The sequence below is a fragment of the Phocoena sinus genome, chromosome 15, assembly GCF_008692025.1.
Source record: "Phocoena sinus isolate mPhoSin1 chromosome 15, mPhoSin1.pri, whole genome shotgun sequence".
Taxonomy (NCBI): Eukaryota; Metazoa; Chordata; class Mammalia; order Artiodactyla; family Phocoenidae; genus Phocoena; species Phocoena sinus.
Window position 1 is genome coordinate 18,459,772 of NC_045777.1, and position 23,347 is coordinate 18,483,118.

The 23,347-nt window shown below is 43.8% G+C and overlaps 1 long non-coding RNA gene across 1 annotated transcript in view; it reads left to right on the top strand.

Moving 5' to 3' along the window:
• Positions 1 to 22,717, top strand: part of LOC116740962 — a 45,257-nt gene extending 22,540 nt beyond the window's left edge. Inside the window, exons 2-3 of the long non-coding RNA XR_004345989.1 lie at positions 20,791 to 20,877; positions 22,571 to 22,717. This is a non-coding gene — a long non-coding RNA (uncharacterized LOC116740962). The remainder of the gene's footprint in view (positions 1 to 20,790; positions 20,878 to 22,570) is intronic.
• The last annotated feature ends 630 nt before the right edge of the window (positions 22,718 to 23,347 follow it).

A 23,347-nucleotide genomic window follows, 5' to 3' on the forward strand; every position in this document is an offset into this window, starting at 1 on the left:
TGGGAGCAGAGGGTTGGGGGTGGGAGTATGCTGAGTACTTATACTATATGCCAAGAAGTGTGATAATCACTTTTTCATGCTTTAATTCACTTAATCCTAACGATGATCCAGGAGGTGGTCATTCTTATCATTGCCGTGTACAGATAGAGAAACAGAAACACAAAATTTAATCCCTTGCCCTTGGGAAAAGAAGCTGAATTCAAAATCCGAGCAGTTTAACTCCACAGCCTCCCTCCAGGCAACTGTGCCCTGGCAGAGGTCAGAGGGAGAGCAGGTGGGGAGGACACCCAAACCATGGACAGCTCCCTGTGGCCCTGTGCTTGAAGAGCCAGGTTCCTGAGGCTGGTTGCTTGTACCTCCTGACCACCACCAATATCTGCCCATTGTGAAGAGCTCGGATTTCTTGCAGAGGGAAATTCTCCTTGGACTGATACTGAGGGCCCAAATGCTCTGGCTTGATTAGACTTCCTGAAAAGCCCTGTGGAGTTGAGTCCTGAGCCAGACACATCCGTCCTCAGGGTTCTGGAGACCCATCCTCTGAGATGTCAGAGTTTTCTCCAGGGTGAGTCAGACAGAGAACTGCTCCCCACATCAGCCCAACAGTCACTTCTCCTGTCTAGCCCTGCCCTTCCCACATCTGCCACTACTTCCCACATCCCATTACTATGGGAAAGCCAGTCCCCTCTGCCTCCATTTCCCCATTTGTACCACAGCCATCCCTGCAAAAGCCCAGGGCCAAAACTGGATGTGCCAAAATTAGGTTTTCCCCCTTTTGCCAGCCCTGATGGGAGTTTCCAAGTTCAAAGCCAAGCTCCCCAGCCCAAGCTGCCGGCCTAGAGCCCCAGCAGGTGCAGCCTAGTTGCTAAGCAACATCTCTGGATCTCTGTGTGTTCCTGTCACATGATTATCATTGCTAAGGAAACAAGTCCTCTGGCATCCCAGGACGCAGCAAGGCCTAGGCAACGGTGTGTTACCTGAGGTCTAACAAAAATCTTCCTGTCCCATGTTCCTGATGAGTTGTGAGTCCCTACACTGCTATAGGAGACTATCAGATTGACCCCTGCCTTTTACCCAGGCATTGGCTCTTTGAAGGGAGTACCTAAACTGGAGTCTTGGTCATTCCTTGGGTATTCATAGAATCCAGTTCTTTGGGATGGTCAGTAGCAAGAGTGGCTTTAAAGGGATGTTTTAATATACCAGGACTCAGAAGACAATCTTACATTCCCAATTCCCCCACTTCTATCTATAGCTTCCGCTCTAGGGGCAGAATGAAAATGATTTGGATTGGAGACTGGGAAAGCTGAGGAGGGGCTGTGGACAAGAGGGTCATAGCGAGGTCTCAGTACTACAGCACCAAGAGAGCCAGACAGGGGTTTGCTCCCAATACCATCCCATACACCTACAGCTCAAACACTATAGGAAGATGGATGCCACATCAGAGGATGTCACAGTCTCCCTGGCGGGCTTGCCTCCCTGGATTCTCCAATCCAGACTTCCTGGGGTTCCCTAGATGGGACTGGCCCAGAAATGAGGTGGAAATGAGGAGATCTCTCTGAAAGACAAAATGATAAAGAGATGGGCAATAAGAAAGGAAATATGAGAGAATTTGGGCACAAATGAGGAGGTACAACAATTGAGTAATAGAAGTTCTAAAAGTAAAGAACAGAGAGAACAGATGGAAGGAAATTATCCAATAAGTAGTAGAAAAATATTGAAAATACTTGAAATATCCCAGAAAATGTGAGTTTTCAGATACAAAGATTCTAAAGAATAGCCAAAACCGACACTGAAAATATTTCTACCCCCAAATCACACCTTTGAGGAATATCAGATCACTGGTGACAGAAGATCCCAAAAGCTTCTAAGGAGTTCAAACGATTTTCATAGAAAATATCAAAATCATAATGGCATCAGACTTCGCAAGTAGAAGACGGAAGACCATGCAGCAACATCCACTAAACATCCAAGGAAAATGATTCCATCCTTTCCATTATAGCTGCTTTTATTTCCAAGACTTCTTTCTTGATGTGATGCATCCCCTTTTTATAACACCCTGTTCTTCTTTCATGGGTGCAGTGTCTAATCTTATCTCCTGTCCTATCATCTTGAATTCCTTCAAATTGCACCTGTTAGTTTGGATCTCTGTCTTTCACACTGGAGCTTTTCTCAAATGTTTGGGGATGTTTAGTGTTTGTTTGGATGATTAGATTAGATTTAGGTTTAGAAGTCTAGGTTACCTGATAATACATAAGAGGAAAGCACGAGAAAACGAATCAGAAGCTCTTTGCACTTGGCTTGGGTGTGTGGTTTGAGAACTTCACTGTGAGGTGACCCCCAGGATCCATTTGTTAGACCCTTCTTAGGCTGGGCAGATTCCTCAGAGAGGAGGGTTGGCCACAATCCTGCCTAGAGGGTATGATCCTGGCATCCTAGCAGCTTTGAAAGAAGAAATGAGTGGGAGTTTCAACATTCAGTCTGAAAACATTGTTTTCAGCAGGGGACACCCCTGGCCTCAGTTGTAACTGGCACCCCCAAATATAGAAGCCCAATTTTACCTTCTCTGAATAATCTGCTGGGGCTGTGGAGGAGAACTGGGGGTCCACATTTTAGACTTTAAACCAATCTTCCTGTTCTAGCCCCATCTAGCCCCATGATTGGCGGTGCTACCAATCACCGAGCTTTTTTTTTTGGAGGGGGGGGGATTCTGTTGTGAAAACAGGTCTCTGATTCTTGGCTTTTCCCACAGCCAGTTTAAGATAGCTTTTTGGGTCTCCTAAGTCAGCCCGCATCCGTTCATCTGCTCTCCAGCTTCTAAAATTTTATTCCTGCTTGGGGACATTATCCCCTCTCCCATCCTCTTCACCTTTGTAGATTTAAACCTTTAAAAAGCTCCTGCACTGTTATTACTTTAGTAGGATTATTTAATAGGATTTGGGGGAAGAAGGTTAGTAATCAGTTACACTTGTTCAGTTTGCCATCTTGAATAGAAAGTCTTGAATAACAACCAGCACTAAACACATGCGTCCAGACTGCCTGGATTTGTTTGTTTTGTTTTTGTTTTCTTTCTCTTTTTTTTTTGTGGTACGCAGGCCTCTCACTGCTGCGGCCTCTCCCGCCGCGGAGCACAGGCTCCGGACGCGCAGGCCCAGTGGCCATGGCTCACGGACCCAGCCGCTCCACGGCCTGCGGGATCCTCCCGGACCGGGGCACGAACCCGCATCCCCCACATCGGCAGGCGGACTCCCAACCACTGCGCCACCAGGGAAGCCCCAGACTGCCTGGATTTGAATGCTGGCTTTAGCATCCTGGCTGTAGCATGTACTGGCTACTTAACCATAGGCAAGTTTCAGAAACTCTGCCTCAGTTCTCTCATCTGTATAATGGAGATAATAGTGGTACTGAGACAGGCCTTGGACCTGGGACCCTTTGCTGCAGTGCTGCCATGCTTGCACCTGGACAAATGTCTTCTTGAGCTACAAAATACAAAGAAACTATAAGGGACTAAAAATAACTGTGTGCATGCTGCATTTGGGGCAAATTATGGACAAAAAGATACAAAAAGACCAAAAAAACCCAACAGCCACTTCTGAAGAGCAGAGAGCAAAAATGGTGTCGGGAGCAAAAGCAGGGTACTGTGCATGCTTCCTGCACTCAACACCACCAAAGGGGTGAGCAAAACACATAAGCCAGCCCTTCAGCCCGACCCCTGGACACACCCCCCACCCTCACCCCATATAACGAACCAGCTTGCCCCCTACTCAGAGAGTGCGCAAGGGAACCTGTTACTTGTTTTCACTCCCTCCTGCAGTCACCAGAGCCCCAGTAAAGCCTTGCCTGAATTTCTTATCTGTCCTCTAGTCCATTTCTATTGATTCGGGAAGGCCGAGAACCCTGGTTGGTAACAGTATATGCTTCCCTTGAACGTTGTGAGCTCTAAGAATAGTGCCTAGCACATAGTAAACCATTCCACCTGAGATGATGAGATGAGATGAGAGGATGGTGATGATGGTGATGATGGTGATGATGATGATGAAGATGGAGTGTTTACCATGTGCTAACACCTGTGGCCGGGGGAATGAGTCTGGGGAAACCAAGATGAACATATCATGTGAGCTTCCACTCTTTCCAGTCCCAAACTGGTATGACTAGTTTTCCCACTCTGGTCTATACCATGTAAATACAGTATGTGCCCTAAGTAAACAACAAGCAGGTGGAAGTTCTCGTTGTGCAAATATGGCCGGTAAACATACAATGTACACAGAGTATTCAAATGAACTGGAGGCTAGCAATGCAGGGCAGTTGTTTTCAAATATGGTTGAATCTCTTCTGTTTAAGTACAATGGCTGTGGGCGCCATTTCCCAAATGACTTACTCACACATTTATTTCCAAGCATCCAAATCATGTTGTCTCTTACTTGTTTTGCAGGGCAAATGACACCATCTGGATGAGGGAAACAGCACATGCCTGGGGCAGTGTCCCTCTCCCATTCCACCGGCTTAAGCAAAGTCTCCTCCCCCTTTCCATGAGCTTCCTTCATGTTTCCTTTCCTTTGGTAGGCTTGGCTTTCATCTTCCAAGCTCTGCTCTGTTTGTCCTGCTGAGTAGGCAGCAAACCGGCAGGTTCTGTGATCGTGCTGCTCAGCTTTAAAACAAAGAAAAACAAAACAAAACAACACTCTGTTGCAATTTGCAAACTTCCCCTCTTGGAAGGCATAAGCCACCAGGTTTTGTGAAAGTAACTGCTGCAGGGTCTTGAAATTGTTGAGGAAAAGACTGAAGAGGGAAAGAAAGAGAAAGATAGAGACAGAGGGAGGGAGATAAGCCTGGAGAGAGGGAGAGAAGGAGCTATAGAGGGAGGGAGGGAGGAAAAAGAAGGGGTGAGGGAGAGAGGGAGGGAGGGAGGGTACCCCCTCACCCCAAGCCCCCAGGCTGAGCCCTGCACTCAGCCTTTAAGAAACAAGGCTTCTTTATCATAAATGCATGTACCAGGCAAGGTTTTTCCACTGCAGATGCACTACCAAGCTGAAGATGACTAGACATTTTTTAAAAGATAGCAACTGAGCTAGTCCTGGAAGATGCAGCTATTCATGTTATCATTGTCACCGTGCCCTGTTTGGAATGTTCTTCAACCAATAACCTGTATTTTGATGGCTCTTGCCCCCAGCTTCAAACATAAAACTTCCACTTCCAGGGGAGAATCTCAGAACAGATTATTCAGATTATTTGTAATTCATATTACAGTCTGTTTTCAGTTCTTCGAGCTCAGTCTCTCTCTCTGTCCACTCCACCTTAAGATTCAGGTATGATGTCCATTGGACACAAATCTAAGTGGGAGCCCCCTCTCTGAACTCAGAATTGCCCAGGATGAAGGCCTTACTCACTAGGTCATCTTGTTCTCTGGTTCCCTCTTTGTTTAGGGTGATTTTTCTCCCATGAAGCCCCTTATAGCCTCATGCCAATAGACATCTGGTTGACAAGCCCATTATTTCTATGGAGATATAACCAGACACTTCTACACCCGACACATGGACACAGCTTAGACTAGGCTGGCAACCCTGCTACCCTCTTGATCCCTGTAAATCTCTTCCAGTCTCTTTCATGAGCCTCTGCCTTCACCTACCAATTCCACCTTAAAGAGTGAAAATATGATCCTTCTATTAACCAGAGCCCTTGAGTGCTTTTTTGGAGCTTGGCTTCCAGGAACAATGATACAATGTGCTAAATAACTCTGTCCTAATGAGCTCTGAGTACAAACAAGAGCTGTACTAATATATTGGAGATACAAAGTAAGTAAGACTTATTCCTGCCCTGTGCTTTGGCGGCTGGTCTGGGACTCTATCCCCCATCCCCCCCAATCTCATCCACCCCCATAATTGATTGGTTTGAGGATTCCCCTATCAGGCCCCAAGTTACATGGAAGCAGGCAGCTGTCTTTGGCTCAAAGGTGGAAGCAAGTCCTTATGGATCATCTGATCCCCAGCCAGCATCTCCAGCTACAGCCATGTCACCCTCAGATTGGCCTTCACTTTGGTTCTTGCTCAGTTTCTTGGCTAGAGAAGCGAACACTCCTCTTTCCTTCTGGGGCCACTTCTTCCTGCCATACTCTTTATTTTTACTGTGGGCCCACGGTGCAAACAACACAGCTCTCCACCTGCTCTCTTTGGAGGGAAACTCCTTGCCTACATTGCACTTGGCCTTGGGGTACTCCTCTCCCTGGACCATCATAGGCACTCAATTCATGCTAATTGGACCCTCTCCCTTCCTCCCTGGATTTTGAATCTGGAGCAGAACGATCCAAGGACGAAAGTGATTCCTGTGTAGTAGAGCTGCTCCAGCCAAGCTTCCTAAAGAGGCTGCTAATTCCTGCTCCCTAGATTCTGGAGCTACCCTTGTTCCCGATCTTTCCGAAAGCTGACTGTTCTGCTTTCTTGACAATTCTGTGACTTTTCCTATAGTCTTCCAATAAATCCTTTTTAACCTTAAGTTAGCCCAAGTCTGTATCTGTTGCTTGCCACTAAGAGCCCTACCCGATTCCATAGGGATAGCCCTTTCTCCACCACGCTCTGTCGCCTGGGTTCATTGCAGGGGCAGGAAAGTTCAGGCTCATCCCCCTGCCACATGCCCACAACTCCCAGGCAAACTACAGCTTCTGATTCTTTGTTACCTTCTTCCAGAAAGTGGCCATCCTCAGTTTAAAAAACAAAAAGCTCCCATCCGTGATCCCTCTCCGTCGATATTACCCATATCAGACAGGGCTCAACCAGGAAAACAGAACCACTCTGAATATTTAAAGGAGAGAGAATTCAAGGGAAAGAATTGGTTACGTAAATGATGGAAGAACTGATAAGCCAAACTGATAAGCCAAACGGAGGACTGCAAAGCAACTCAGAGCTTAACAATGACGGGAAGCCACTACCACACCTAGGCTGGGGGGACAGAGAAGGCACAACCACTGCCGCCTGTGGTAGAGCTGGGGATAAACACCCTGGGTTCTCCTTTCCTCCTGCTCTCCAGTCTTCTACCGGTGCCTCCCATGCTCAACCCAACTGTCACCCAACTGACAGAGGAGGCTGGGAAAAAAGGCTACGGGGTCAGCCCTGCTGTGACAGAGCAAAGCAGGGAGAAGACAAGGAAGGGATCCGAGAGCAGAAAGACCTTGTACAGCACATGCTTCGTTATTTCAGTGACTTTTGTGAGTATGATTTCATTTTCAAACTAAATGAATGTAGCATTTAAATAGCACTTAATAAGTGTATGTCAAGGTTCAAAATGCATGCATTATTTTCATTCCTTCTTAAGTACAGACATTATCACACCACGCAAAATAGAAAAGTGTTCTCTACTGGCAACAGCTGTCTCTTGACCATGGTCTCAACATAATTGACAAACCTGTTCCTGTCTTTACTGTTCTCTTTGACTCATACTTTTGTAGAGTGAAGGGATGCAGTAATCCCCACCACCATGACCAAGAGCAGTTTTGGAAGCAGAAGTAGTGCCCCAGTATCCCCACACCTCCAGACCCTGCAGAAGCCAAACAACAGGGCAGTTACTATTTGGCAACTTAGTAACGCAAATTACTCAATTCCTCCCCTACCCTCCTGCCTTCTCCTGGCTTATTTCCCAGCTGCCAACTACAAGACAGGCTGGCCTCACAAGAGAGCGCAGAGAAATGGGAGTGATGTGACCACACAGTGACAAAACAGGGTTCTCTTTCTTACATAAGGAGTCGTTAAAACGTGTATAAACAAACATTTTGTTAGACGATTTGTTTTAGTTTCATTTTGCAATTTTAACTCTAAAAGTAATGCAAGTATGTGATTTGAGCACTCAATTTTATCAGTCTGTGTTGTATTAAATCGAGGCTCCAGCATTCTGTCCTAGCTTACATAATTCTGAGAAAGAGGTTCTGGTGCAGTGTTTAGGCTCAGTCTCCCAAAAAAATCAGGGCTGGCTGTCCTCCTGCAGCTGTAACAGAATGGTGAGCCTGGGAACAAGAGAGGGAAGAGAAGACATCAGGACCCGGCACAGAATAAGCCCTCGATGTTTATTTAAACATTTATTACATAAATCTTTAATGGCGGAGTCAAGGGCAGAGACAGCACTGGAGTCTGGGCTGTGGAACTTCCCAGGGTCTCAGTATCCTGGGCTCATGTGTCCCAGCTGCCACAAACCCTAGCATTGCTCTCCAAACGAACTGCTACATCTCCACCTGTAGTCTATCTGGGTGTAGGTGTGCTTTCCCAGGGACCTCTCTTGTAATAAACTTCCCAAGGGAAGTTGCCACCTGGCTGTCTCATAGACACCTAAAACAATGTTCTGACACATGAATTTGTTCATCTCTACCCCAGTCTTTCATATCTTAGGTAATGGTACCCTGGCCATTCCTTTATCTAAGTTAGAAATCAGGGTATCATCCTGGCTACCTTATTCCCCCTACCAGCATCATTACACCCCTACCAACATCTAATTTATTCTGTCTCCCAAACATGGCATGAATCTGGCCACTTCTCTCCATCACTATAGTTCAGAACACCTGTTATTTAATATTTGGACTCCGTGTCACCTTTTAACTGATGATCTGGCTACCTTTTTCATAGAGTGGTCATTTATTCATTCATTCATTTCACAGTTGTGAAATGAATCGAGCTCCTGCTGTGTGTTAGGTGCTCGTGATACAGTGGAAAGCAAAACAAAGTCCTTGTCCTCGTGGAACTAACATCCTTACAGGAGTCAGTTGTCTTTCCTAAAGCACAGATATCATCATGTCTGTCCCCAGCTTATATCAATGGCATCCCATTGCCATCAGCATAAAATCCAAACTCTCTACTATATTCTTCCTCTCTAGCTCATCTCATCCCACTATCCCTTTTGCTTATCTTCCCAATCATGTGGAAACAATTTCAGTGACCTATAAATTTATTTACTTATTTATTTATTTTTGGCTGCGTTGGGTCTTCGTTGCTGCGCGCAGGCTTTCTCAAGTTGTGGCGAGCGGGACCTACTACTCTTCAGTGCAGTGCACAGGCTTCTCAATGCCGTGGCTTCTCTTGTTGTGGAGCACGGGCTCCAGGCGTGTGGGCTTCAGTAGTTGTGGCACGCAGGCTCAGCAGTTGTGGCTCATGGGCTTAGTTGCTCCACGGCATGTGGGATCTTCCCAGGCCAGGGTTCAAACCCGTGTCCCCTACATTGGCAGGCGGATTCTTAACACCGCACCACCAGGGAAGTCCCTCAATTTCAGTGGCTTAAATGCACCAAGCCTTTGCATATCTTGGAAGATCCCTCCCCTCATCACTTTGCCTTGCTAATTGCTACTCACCCTTCAGGTCTCGGCTTAGAGCTCTCTTGGCCAGGATTGCCAACTGTGTTAAGTCATGTTGGGGATAATGGAATTTGGAGGAGGTGCAGGATTCTCTGAGACCTGAAACCCATCCTGTCCCAACCACTTCTGCTCATTCCTTCTCCCCGAGTCTTTGAAAGAAATATGTGCCTAGAGAACAAGGCGAGATAAATGCACACTTTTGTGTGCATTTTTCTGAGGTTCTGGCCTCTTGCACTGGATTGAACAATGTGGATTTTTTTGACCTGGGCTGGAGGGAGACCTAACTGACCTCAGAAAAGGACATTCACCATTTGAGCACCTGAGTACCCATTCTATTTGGAGGAGGCCAGAGCCCAGCACGTTGGAGGTGTTTGTCTAGTGGCAGCAGCACTGGCGGGAATGACCTAACTGGACTGTACCTGCAATAGAATCTTAGATGGCTTTTCTGAGGCCAGTTTTCCAGCCCTTTTGTCAGTTCTACGAGCTACTTGATATTCTTCCAATGAGTCACTGTCTCTATTTAGGACCACTATGTCAACAGAAATAATAAATAAGTAGGAATGGAAAAGTTTTGTTTGAGCCAAACTGAAGACTATAGCCCGGGAGACACAGATTCAAGAATTGCTTGAATTGTGTTCCTCCAGACTCCAGAATGGAAGTGGCTCATACAGTATAGGCAAAAATTGAAAAATTACATACAGTTGTTTGTCAAGAATTAGGACTGGAGCTGGCAAGAAGTAAGGATGCTTATTAAGCAAGGATTGGTTGGGAGTCAAAATGGTCACACAGTTACAAGGGGGAGACTTTGAGACCAGAAGTTGGAGCTGGCAGCTGCTAGTAGACATTGTTTTGAGAACGGCTGGTGGTGTCCTTGAGTTTGATACAGTTCAGAAAACTCAAGTTCTCAGTGATGCAGGAAACGTGTCTGAGACCACATCCACAATGGCCACCCAGCTCCATTTTGGATGCCTGAACCAGAGCCACTCCATTTTTATTTTTAAATGCATTCTTCAATGCTTAAAGCAGATGTAAAATGCATATCTGACAGGACATAGGACAGGCTGTTCTAGTTAGCGTAAAGTTCAAGCCAAATCGTGTATGAACCAGAACGACTTCCCCATACCTCAGCATGTGAAAATTTCTTCCATCGACTGGATGTGGTTTCTATTGTTGGAAACCAGACAACCTGAATGGTACAGTATCCTTTCTGTCTTATCCCCACCATGGGGCCGATCCCCAGTCCACACTCCAACGGCACGAAATGTCAACCCCAAGGATGATATATTCATCCTTGAGCAGGATAGTTCCACAGCAGGTCTTGACTTACCCACCCACCTCAGGCTTCCATTGATGGGTTGGAAACACAGATCTTAAATGGGAACAAATCCAGGCCATTTATCTTCTCAGCCACATGGGAGGACCAGAGGTTGTATTTCAAAAAAGAGCTAATTGTAAAGGAGGGAGATTCACCCTTGGCCCTGTGGCCCAGTTAGTATCCTGGCCTGTGGCCCATGCATATTGGCATGCCTCCTGCTTGGAGGCAAAGCCAGGGAGAGAGAAGATGGACCTCTCCCTGGAGTCCAGTAGTCGTGGATGAATAGAAAATGTTTGTTGTTTTTCCAGACATTCCGTTGTTCCCTGATAAATGGGCACCATTGCTCCCTGCCTTTGTTACTTCACCATGCTCATGATTTATCGCCTTTCTATCTCTACTTCCATCTCCTGGCTTCTCCCTCTGGTGGGTGTATTGATTTCTCTTACCCCTACCAACTATTTGCTCTCACTGGGTCATAGCTTCTCGCCAGGCTCCTTCTGTCAACCCCACAGCCTCTTCTGCCCGGTGACTTTCCTGCCTCACTGCTTCTGCAGGCCACTCTGCTATGTAAGTTGATCCTATAGATCCAGACTTCCCAAAAGATAGTGTGATTAGTCTGTGATCACTGCTCATCCAGAGAGTCCTGCACAAGGCCTATGGTTTATGGCCACTTTGCTCAGAAAGGCTAAAGAAGTGTCAAACACACAGAGCAAATGGATTCCATTCCAATCCAGCATTTCAGACTCAACGTGTACCAACCTAAGCCTGTCATCTTCACTTCCAGGTCTGTTCCTTCTCCTGAGCACAGTGAACATTCTGCCGTAGAGATCTGGTCTTCAAAAGGAAGTCCTCTCCTATACCTTACCTCTCCAGCTTCATCTCTCTTTGCTCCCTCTGTATCACAACCATCTGAACTTCTCAATACGTACTTCTTAAAATGAAATCAGCTCTCCCCACCCTCTAGCCAGTGCTCTCTCCTTTCAACCACACTCCACACAAGGGGGCTTTGTTTGGACTTCTGTCTCAACTTGTATTTCCTTTTCTCTACGAGAGCCCAGCCTGGAGTGCTTGAACATCTTCACCTGCTGCACCATGAACCTCCAGGGCAGAAATGATGACTTATTAATCTTTGGGCCTGGTCCAGAGTGGATATCAGTATCTAAAGACCAACTTGGCAATGATCCTCAAAGATCCTTCCCCTAGAGTTTAGGATACATCACCCCCTCCATCCCCTGGTCCAGCAGCTCATCTTGAAGAGGTGTGTAAAAATGAGGGTCCTGGAGACAGCTGAGTAGGGTCCCATGGTTCTTTCCCTGTGCCAGAGACTGCTCAGGGTCTGCAGGCTAAGTCCTGAGAGCAAGTCTCTCCATGGAGTGGCAACAGCTGAGAGGACAACACAGTGACAATCTAGGTGGTCCTTTTCCTGGCCTGCCTGGGGCTTTGGGACTGCCTGCCTGGCCTAAGTGCCTCTCTGTGCAATGAGCTAATTTCCTTTTGCTCTGTTGGTTTAGCTTGTGATGTTGCTGGGCTCAGGAGTGACTCAGCTGATTTGCCTTCTGACATGCTTGAAGTGGTGTAGGAGGGGGGCAGAATGGTAGGGGATCAAGTTGCAACCAAAGTTTGAGTCTTATGGTCATGAGGAGGCCTCTTCTCATGCCCATAAGACCATGGAGAGGGCCAGAAGGGTTAGGGCCTGGTCCTGAATTTACCCCAGGAGTATGGCAGGAGCTGGGGAAACTCTGCTGGCTCAGGAAGGATTTAAAAAGTTGCAGGGTTTAAAGAAGAAGGCTTGAACTCAGTGCATGGCTCCTCCCTTTTGGAGGGTTAGAATCTTGGTCAAAATCTTCCATCAGGAAAGCCAGACTTAGCCACCATGTTATCAATAATGCTCCAGCAACCCATCAAGATCTTTTCTGATGATATGAGTAGGAATGCCACAGGAAGGTTTCAATCCATTCAAAAAGGTACTTACCAAAAAACCCCACATTTATTTTTCTATGTGCCAGGCATGACTTAAGAGATGGGGATTAAATGGCATGCCTCCATACTTTGATCCTTGCCCTTTGCAACTACAGTTTAGTGGAGGAGACAGATACTAATCACATGATCATACAAATAAATGTAAAATTGAAATTTTAAAAGTGCTCCAAAGGAAGGCTTTGCAATACTGTAAGAGCATAATAAATAAGGCATCCTTGAGACAGCAATGCTTGTGCTATGATGCGGGGAATGAGTAGAAGTTAATTATTTGAAGGAAGAATATTACATTCCAAATGGAGAAACCATCAAGTGCAAAAGTCTTTTGCTTTATTTTTTTTTCTCTTTCTTTTTTTTTTTTTAACATCTTTATTGGAGTATAATTGCTTTACAATGGTGTGTTAGTTTCTGCTTTATAACAAAGTGAATCAGTTATACATATACATATATCCCCATATCTCTTCCCTCTTGCGTCTCCCTCCCTCCCGCCCTCCCTAAGTCTTTTGTTTTAAATTGTTCATTCTGGAGGATGGAGGCTTAGTGCAAGTTCAGGACTTTGTACACATTTTACAGTCCATCTGGATTTCTCCTTTCCTAACTGGAAACTTCCCTAATGGACAAAAAGTCCACATTTCAGGTCAAAGATAGTGCTTTTGTCTTTAAGCGTAAGATGATTTTTATTTATTCATACATACATACATACATGCAAGTACCTATCCATCCAATCAGGCCTCCAACCAAGTGTCTATTCATTTATCTATTCATTCATTACCCATTCATATATCCATTTAATCATCCATCATACCAATCATCAATCCATGTGTCATCTACCCCTTCACCAGACAACCATCCATCTATCCATGCATCTATACACCAACTCACATTCTATCTCACCATTTGTTTATATATCCATTATCTGTCCACCCACCTACCTATTCATCCATTCGTTTATCCATGTGTCCATCAATTCATTTATCCATTGATGTATCCATGTATTCATTTACCCCTCTGTGACGTAATAAATATGTTTGGTCTCTACCCCTGGTTCCTGACACAGAGTTCCTAAATCCCTTGGAATTTCCTGGGGGATAGAAAAATGTTTTGTTCTCATAAGGCAACTCTTGGTGGGCTCCTGTATAGCTTCAGAATGGGGCTGGTCACCAGAAAGATCAAGCCATGATTAGAAGTTTTGAACTTTCAGCCCCACCCCTTCATCCTCTGGGGAGGGGGCAGGGACTGGAGATTGAGTTAATCACACCTACAGTGATGAAATTTCCATAAAAATCCCAGCTATGGGGTTCAGAGATGTTCCAGGTTGGTGAATGTATCCAGATAGTGGGAGGGTAGAACACCCCAAACTCCACCTGGACAGAAAATCCTGTGCTTAGGAGCCTTCCAGACCTTGCCCTATATACCTCTTCATCTGCCTGTTCCTTTGTATCCTTTACAATATTCTTTATAATAAACTGGTAAACATAACTAAAGCATTTCCCTGAGTTCTGTGATCCATTATAGCCAATTACCAAACCTGAGGAGAGAGTCATGGGCAGCCCTGATGTGTAGCCGAGTTGGATAGAAGTGTGAGTAACCTGGGAACACTCTACTTGTGACTGGTGTTCAAAGTGGGGGGAGCAGTCTTGTGGGGATGAGCCCTTAACCTGTGGGGGTCTGTGCTAACTCCAGGTAGTTAGTATCAGAATTGATTAATGCGAGGGAAAACCCCACACATTTGGTGTCAGAAGTGTTATGAATGGAGAAACAAGTTTTCTTTTACCCACCCCTCCAACCAACCAACAATTTATTCATGTATGCATTCACCCATCCCTCCGTCCATCCATTCGTCCACCCAACTATCAGTGTATTCATCCATTTATCATTCATCCATTTAATCATCCAAGTAAGTATTCATCCATTATCCATCCACTTATTGATGCATTCATCCATTTCTATTGCTTCTGTGACAAATTACCACATATTAGTGTCTTAAAACAACACAGATTTATTATCTTACAGTTCTAGAGTTCAGCAGTCCAAAATGGGTCTTAAGGGGTTAAAATTAAAATGTGGGTAGAGCAGCAGTACTTCTGGAGGTCCTAGGGGAGAATCTGTTTCCTTGCCTTTTCCAGCTTCTAGAGCCCACCTGCATTCCTGATCTCATGTCTCCTTCCCTGAACTTTAAAACCAGCAGCCTACCATCTTTAAATCTCTAAATCTGTCCCTTCTGCCTTCCTCTTATAAGGGTACTTGTGATTACATTGGGCCAACCCAGATAATCCAGGATTATCTCCCCATCTCAAGGTCAGTTGATTAGTAAGCTTAATTCCCCTTTGCCATGTAAACTAAAATATTCACAAATTTCAGGGATTAAGACATCTTTGAGAGCCATTATTCTACCACACCATCTGTCCATTTATGCATTCATTCATCCATCTGTTCATTAGTCTATCTTTGTGTTCATCCATCAGTTTGGTCATCCATTCACTTATCTAGTACCTATGTACCCATGTACGTATGTATGTATGTATGTATCTATCTATCTATTCATCCATCCATTGTCCACTTATTTATCCATTCATCCAACTAATCATTCACTTGCCCACCACCCATTCATCAGTCATATTAGCCATCCATCCTAATTTCATTATTCCCATTTATCCATTCAATCATCCATTCCTCCACCAATCATTCATGCATCATTTTTTCTTCACTTTATTGTGCTTTGCTTTCCTGCGCTTCACAGATATTTCATTATTTTCCATGCATCATTTTAACTATCCAACCGTCCATCTAATCATTCATGAGCTACCCATATCTACCTTGTCTCTTTTAATTAACTAAATAATACGCTTCCAAGACTACACACACACACACACACACACAAACACACACACACACACACACACATCACCATTTGGACCTACTTACCAAAACAGATCATCCTACCTGGATCTTTGCCATTTGTTTTCAACCACCTATTTTTTTGATCCTAACTCCAAATGACTTGGAGCTCCTGGCTCCTAATCCTGACTCCATTTTGCCTGTGGTACTTTGTACTTGCTTGATGTCAATGGGCCTTCCAGGAATTTTACTTCGTTTACAGAGCTCTGACTGTGGTGACCCTGATTTGCCCTTGCCCTTGTTAATGCCCAGGAGTAAGGAGAATAAGCGAACTTGCAATATGTGAGTATTTGTGCAGGGGAGGTATTGGATCAGAGCTGTGTCTCAATGTTTTCTCTGCTATACCCCCTGTGACCCTAATGAGGAGGTTTGTGTTTTTTGTTGTTTTTTTTTAACATCTTTATTGGAGTATAATTGCTTTACAGTGGTGTGTTAGTTTCTGCTTTATAACAAAGTGAATGAGCTATACATATACATATATCCCCATATCTCCTCCCTCTTACGTCTCCCTCCCATCCTCCCTATCCCACCCCTATAGGTGGTCACAAAGCACGGAGCTGATCTCCCTGTGCCGTGCGGCTGCTTCCCACTAGCTACCTATTTTACATTTGGTAGTGTATATATGTCCATGCCACTCTCTCACTTTGTCCCAGCTTACCTTTCCCCCTCCCTGTTTCCTCAAGTCCATTCTCTACGTCTGTGTCTTTATTCCTGTCCTACCCCTAGGTTCTTCAGAACCTTTTTTTTTTTAGATTCCATATATATGTGTTAACATACGGTATTTGTTTTTCTCTTTCTGACTTACTTCACTCTGTATGACAGACTCTAGGTCCATCCATCTCACTACAAATAACTCAATTTTGTTTCTTTTTATGGCTGAGTAATATTCCATTGTATATATGTGCCACATCTTCTTTATCCATTCATCTGTTGATGGACACTTAAGTTTCTTCCGTGTCCTGGCTATTGTAAATAGTGATGCAAAGAACATTGTGGTACATGACTCTTTTTGAATTATGGTTTTCTCAGGGTACATGCCCAGTAGTGGGATTGCTGGGTCATATGGTAGTTCTATTTTTCATTTTTTAAGGAACCTCCATACTGTTCTGCATAGTGGCTGTATCAATTTACATTCCCACCAACAGTGCAAGAGGGTTCCCTTTTCTCCACACCCTCTCCAGCATTTATTGTTTGTAGATTTTTTGATGATGGCAATTTTGACTGGTGTGAGGTGATACTTCATTATGGTTTTCATTTGCATTTCTCTAATGATTAGTGATGTTGAGCATCCTTTCATGTGTTTGTTGGCAATCTGTATATCTTCTTTGGAGAAATACCGATTTAGGTCTTCTGCCCGTTTTTGGATTGGGTTGTTTGGTTTTTTTTTATATTGAGCTGCATGAGCTGCTTGTAAATTTTGGAGATTAATCCTTTGTCAGTTGCTTCATTTGCGAATATTTTCTCCCATTCTGAGGGTTGTCTTTTCGTCTCCTTTATGTTTTCCTTTGCTGTGCAAAAACTTAAGTTTCATTAAGTCCCATTTGTTTATTTTTGTTTTTATTTCCGTTTCCAGTGAGGAGGTTTGGATGAAAACTATACTTCTCACCATCTAGGTTGATTTTTTCCCTCAGGGAATTAAGACAAATAGTAGTGAAAATATTTATGGTGTGATGGTCATAAAACCATTTTGAAAATTACAAAAAATCTCAAAAATTGCCATTATATAAGGAAAAACTAATAAAATATGGCTAACTTTATTTTTAACAAGTTTTGTTCCTCTCCCAGACTTTTGCCCAACAAATACTAGTAATAAGTTGAGAAAGCATCTACTACTGAAGCAAAAGCATTAGTAGTGGCAATAACTATAAAATCACCACTCCCTCCCCAACACCGTCATGATTTATAGTTGTCAGAACTGGTAATGGTCTCTTGCCACAGGCTGAGCCATAGACGGTACACCATGGGCTATGTGACATTGCCAGTGCTCAGCTAAATGCCACCCCCTGCTCTGTTGCTCAGGAGAGCACATCAGAATACAAATGAATAGGAGTGACATTATTATAAGAATATCTGCTCCCATTTATTTATTTTTTTAAAAGGTAAACCATTTAGGGCTTCCCTTCCCTGGTGGCACAGTGGTTGAGGGTCCGCCTGCCGATGCAGGGGACGCGGGTTCGTGCCCCGGTACGGGAAGATCCCACGTGCCGCGGAGCGGCTGGGCCCGTGAGCCATGGCCGCTGAGCCTGCACGTCTGGAGCCTGTACTCCGCAACGGGAGAGGCCACAATAGTGAGGGGCCTGTGTACCAAAAAAAAAAAAAAAAAAAAAAAAAAAGGTAAATCATTTAGACTGTGCTCCTTTGTATATATGATCAGTGACGAATTACCATATACTTCATAACTGGCCATGTCAAGACCTAACACTGAGAACCATGGGTAAATGACTGCTAGATTCCTGTATAGTTTTAAGGTCAAGAATCCATCACAGGCACATGTTTAAATTGGAATGAAATTGTCTGAGCAAGTCTTGGTAGCCCAGCTCTTCTCCTGCAAATGCCATTCACTTGTTGGGTAAGCAGAAGGCAGAAGTGCTGGTACTTCATGGAGCTCAACACTGGCCAGTCCTTTGAGGGTGTTGTTTACACTTCTTCAAAACCATTCAAGAAAAATTTAATGAAAAGTGTGCTGTTATCCAAAAGAATATTTCGGAAATGCATGAAGAGGGACAGTGCCCTGGCAATTCTCTATGACCGATCGGTAGTCTGGTCTGGAAAGATGTCACACCTTAGCAGTTGGAAGATTCTACAGCCCTGAGTCAAAAGATTTTGGAGGCACTGACATTTCAACCATGTGAGGACACTGGTTTATGAATATGGCCTATGGTCATCACTAAGACACATGCAAATTATACAGAATGGGTTTATACTCTGATGTCTCATGTATAAAATACTACACCTGAAATCCTCAATAATAATTCTTGGGTTTATGCCACAGCTCTTTTACATGCTGCATCTCATTTGACCCTGACGGCACCCTAATAAGTTGCCTAGACGGCATTATCCCCATTTTACAGGTGAAATGGCTACATCATTGTGGTCACTGTCAAAGTTAATGTCTGGAGATGGCAAATAGGTTTTACACTGCAAGCCCTTCCTAGTTGGTCTTACCCCATATAGGTGGGGACAGTATAAGAGTTTGAATCCCAGCATGTGGAGACCATTGAGGGCCATCCTGGAGGATGGCTACCACACTTTTCCCTGGCAAAAACATGGAAACTAATTAATTAATTAAAAAGAAACTGTAGTGCTTTATTCCTACAGTGAAAACAGCATTGCTTTTTTTTTTTTAGTAGTCAATTTGCAGATAGTCATGTGTCTAAATTGGTCAGTAATGTTGATGGCAGAATTGTGTACATAAGGAAAAGAATTCCACAGCAACTTGAGACTTGGTAAAAAGCTTCAGCTTAAGCAAGTTTTTATGGCTAAAGTGGTCTGTGGCTGCAGGAAAGTACACTTCTGAGTGAGAATGAAGGATTTATGGAGCTATTTCTGGGTAGGGTGACCAGTGTTTTCAAAAAATCCTGTCCAAGAACATTTGAGGTGTGACTTTCCATAAATCATAGTTACCGAAAGTGAGCACAGTCATTTATACATATAAACTCATTTAAAAAAATCAAAATAGTAGTTGTGCCATACATGGGTGAGAGAGCCCTACAGCACTTTAAGAGTTAAATCAGCCCAATTAATACACAAGGGATGGAGGTCATATATCAGCAGAAGTCACTTGAAAAGACAGAAGGTCCCTCAGGCCAAAGGCAAGAAGGACAGAGATGGACTTGGGTCGAATCAATGGAATTAATATGTTTCCAAAAAAAAAGCCAGGGGCTTCCCTGGTGGCGTAGTGGTTGAGAGTCCGCCTGCCGATGCAGGGGACACGGGTTCGTGCCCCGGTCCAGGAAGATCCCACATGCCGCGAAGAGGCTGGGCCCATGGGCCGTGGCTGCTGGGCCTGCGCATCCGGAGCCTGTGATCCGCGACGGGAGAGGCCACAATAGTGAGAGGCCCGCGTACCACAAAAAAAAAGCCAGTCAACAGAAGGGGGAAGGTTTACACAGAACTTGGGAAAATAGGGGCCAGAGGAAAGGATGTAATTAACAATTTGTTCAGCAGTTACCATGTGCTAAATTTGTACAAATAATTTAATCCACACAACAACCCTATTATCGAAATCAAAAAACTCTAAGTTAAGTGACTTTCCTAAGGTCACCAGCGGTAGAGCTGGAATTGAAACCAGATCTCTTTGTCTCCAAAGCCTGTGGGCTTAACTATTCTTATCCAGTTTTGTCCTGGGGAAAGTGCTTTTGGCAGGCCAGGGCAGTGCCACTGGCTATACATATTTTTTTTATTTCTTTTTTGGGAGTTCCCTCCACACACCATGGGTCACTGGCATTTTCTCAGTGGCAAATTCACAGGCACATGATTTCGAGCTGTAAGGGAGAATAGAGCTGATACTGCCCACTCTCCTCCTGTTACAGATGATATCTGTGAGTTCATTTTTTATTTTTATTTAAAAAAGTATTTATACATTTATTTATTTGGCTGCACCGGGTCTTAGTTATGGCACCTGGGATCTTCATTGCCACGTGCATGATCTTTTAGTTGCGGCATGTGGGATCTAGTTCCCTGAGCAGGGATCGAACCCAGGCCCGCTGCATTGGGAACACAGCGTCTTAGCCTCTGGACCACCAGGGAAGTCCCTCTGTGAGTTTATTTTTGCAAACTGCCATGAACCCCTCTACACCAGCTCTTGGAGGATAAGGTCCATGATATAGCAGGGAATTCCATTTTTGGCAATTGGTGAGAGTGACTCTAAAGGGATGCAGTTGATTTTCTTATGTGGTTTGTTGGATTCGTCACGGTCTAATCAGAAAACAAAACATTCTGAGAGGTTAAAACACGAGGACTTTATCTGAGGACAAAGAGGTCTGGGACCAACATGCTTATAAATTGGCTCAGAATTGTTTGCAAGGGCAGCATTATTGGAAATAAGTGTATGGCCTCATAAGATACTACTTTGAAGGACAAAATTCATTGGGGTGATCATCCTGGTATACTTCAGATCTCAGCTAATGGGCAGCTTTCCTTGACCTCCTTGATCGAGGCAGATCCTTTCAGCACAGGCTCTCATGGCACCAAGTGACCTTCCTTTATGGCACTTACCACTGCTGTTATGTTTTACATTTGTTTGCACGATTATTTGACTAAACGTCTGTCTTCTTCACAGATTGCAAGCTCCAGGAAGGCTGAGTTTGTGCTGCATTTTATTCACCGTTGTATCCCCAGCACCCAGTACAGTGCTTGCCAGTTGCAGGTAATCAGTGAATGTCCTTTCAACGTATGTGTTCGATTGTAAGCATCAATCTCCTTAGGTATCCACCCAAGATAAATGAAAACATATGTCCACACAAAGACTTGCATGTAAATGTTCATAGCACCGTTATTCATAATAGCCCCAAAGTGGAAACAATCCAAATGTCCATTAGTTGGCAAGTGGATAAGTATTGTAAAAGACAGCATTATCCATACAGTGGAGGACTCCGCAGTGATAAAAAGGAATAAACAGATAATATATTCTACAACGTGGATGAACCACAAAGATGTTGCATTAAGTGAAATAAGCCAGACACAAATGACTGCATATTGCACTGTTCTGTAAGGATGAAATTTCTAGAAAAGGCAAAACTATAGAGAAGAAAGCAGATCAATGGTTGCCTGGGCCTGGGAGTGGGAGTGGGGAGTGACTGCAGACAGGAAGAAGGGAGCTCCTGGGGGAGGTGGAAATTTTCTAAAACTGGATTGTGGTAAAGGTCGCACCACTGTATAAATTTACTAAAAATCGTTAAACTGTGCACTTGCAGTAGGTGTGGGGTACGGTATGCAAACGATCTTCAATAAAGCTGTTAAAAATGCTTAAAAGAATCAGTCTCCTTACTTAGTCATTTTATCCCATCTTACGTTCTGGGAATACTATTTCTGTGGGACATTGTGCCAGAGACTGCTAAGTGAGTCTCTCAACTCTTTAGTGACAGAATCTCAATTTTTTAAATTGAAGTAGAGTTGATTTACAATATTGTGCTGGTTTCAGGCGCACAGCAAAGTGATCCAGATATATAGATAGATGTAGGTAGATCTATATATACTTTTTCAGATTCTTTTCCATTATAGGTTATTACAAGATATTGAATATAGTTCCCTGGGCTACACAGTAGGTCCTTGCTGTTTATCTATTTTATAGATAGTAGTGTGTATCTGTTAGTCCCGTACTCCTAATTTATCCCTTCCCCTGCTTCCCCCTTTAGTAACCATAAGTTTGTTTTCTATGTCTGTGAATCTGTTTCTATTTTGTAAATAAGTTCATTTGTATTATTTTTTAGATTACACATATAAGTAATATATAATTGTCTTTGTCTGACTGACTTCACTTAGTGTGATAATCTCTAGGTCCATCCATGTTGTTACAAATGACAATATTTCATTCTTTTTTATGACTGAGTAATATTCCATCATATCTATATCTATATCTATATCTATATATATATATATATATATATAGAGAGAGAGAGAGAGAGAGAGAGAGAGAGAGAGAGAGCACATCTTCTTTATCCATTCATCTGTTGATGGAAACTTAAGAACATCAATTTTTAAAAATATTTATTTATTTATTTATTTGGCTGCGCCGGATCTTAGTTGTGGCAGGCGGGATCTAGTTCCCTGACCAGGGATCAAACCTGGGCACTCTGCATTGGGAGCGCAGAGTCTTAACCACTGGACCACCAGGGAAGTCCCAAGAACCTCAATTTTTAACTTGACACATAGCCAAGCAAAATTTTTTTAAAGTGCCATATTTCCCAGCCTCCTCTGCAGCTTGGTGTGGCCATGTGACCGAGTTCTGGCCAATGAGATGTAAGCAGAAGTGATGTGTAGTATTTCCAGGAAGGCTGTTTAAGGGACATGACTCAACTCCACCTTTTCCTGTCTTTCCTTTTTTCCATCCAAAAAAATAGGGACTGGTGTTCCAGCAGCCACTTTGGACCATGAAGTGACCTTGGGAATGAAAGTCAATGATGGTGGAGCAAAAATACTGAAGCCTGGGTTACTGACAATACCACAGAGCTCCATGCCTCCCTTGCACTGCCTGCTTCCCAGATTTCTTTTATGCAAGACAAAAATAAACTTCAGTGTTACTAATGCCCTTTGTCCTTTTGTGTGTGTGTGATATGTAGGCAAATCTAATCCTAATACTAGTTTAAATAGGTATTAAATGAAAAGGGCCAAATAATTTTGAGAAATATTATGTTAAAGTTTAACAGATTTCGTTAATGCAGGACTTCTCAGAGTTTTTAACGAACAATGGGAGCTTCCAAGAGGGGCTCAAGTATGCACAATGTCCAAACCAACCTGACCCCCAAACTCTTTTTAGTGGAGCATCTCATGAGAAGAATGATTTAGAGCAAAGGGAAATGTTACTTTAAAGAAATCCACGTTTTGGCCTCTTCCTTTCTAATCCATCCTTCTTCTAGGCTGCTATAGAGATCTTTCTAAAACATAAACTTGATGGTATCACATCCCTGTTTGAATGATTCTTGTAGGAAAAAGTTCAGACTCCTTCATGTAATGAATAAGACCTTTTGTAATCTGGCCCCTGTCTTCTCTCTAGCCTCACCCTAGCCATCTTACTCTCAAATCATGAACTATTTGTACTGCTGAGAATTGCATATGTTCACCCCAGTCTCTCTGCCTCTGCAGCACATGCTGTGTCTCCTGAGTGGAACACTTTCCAC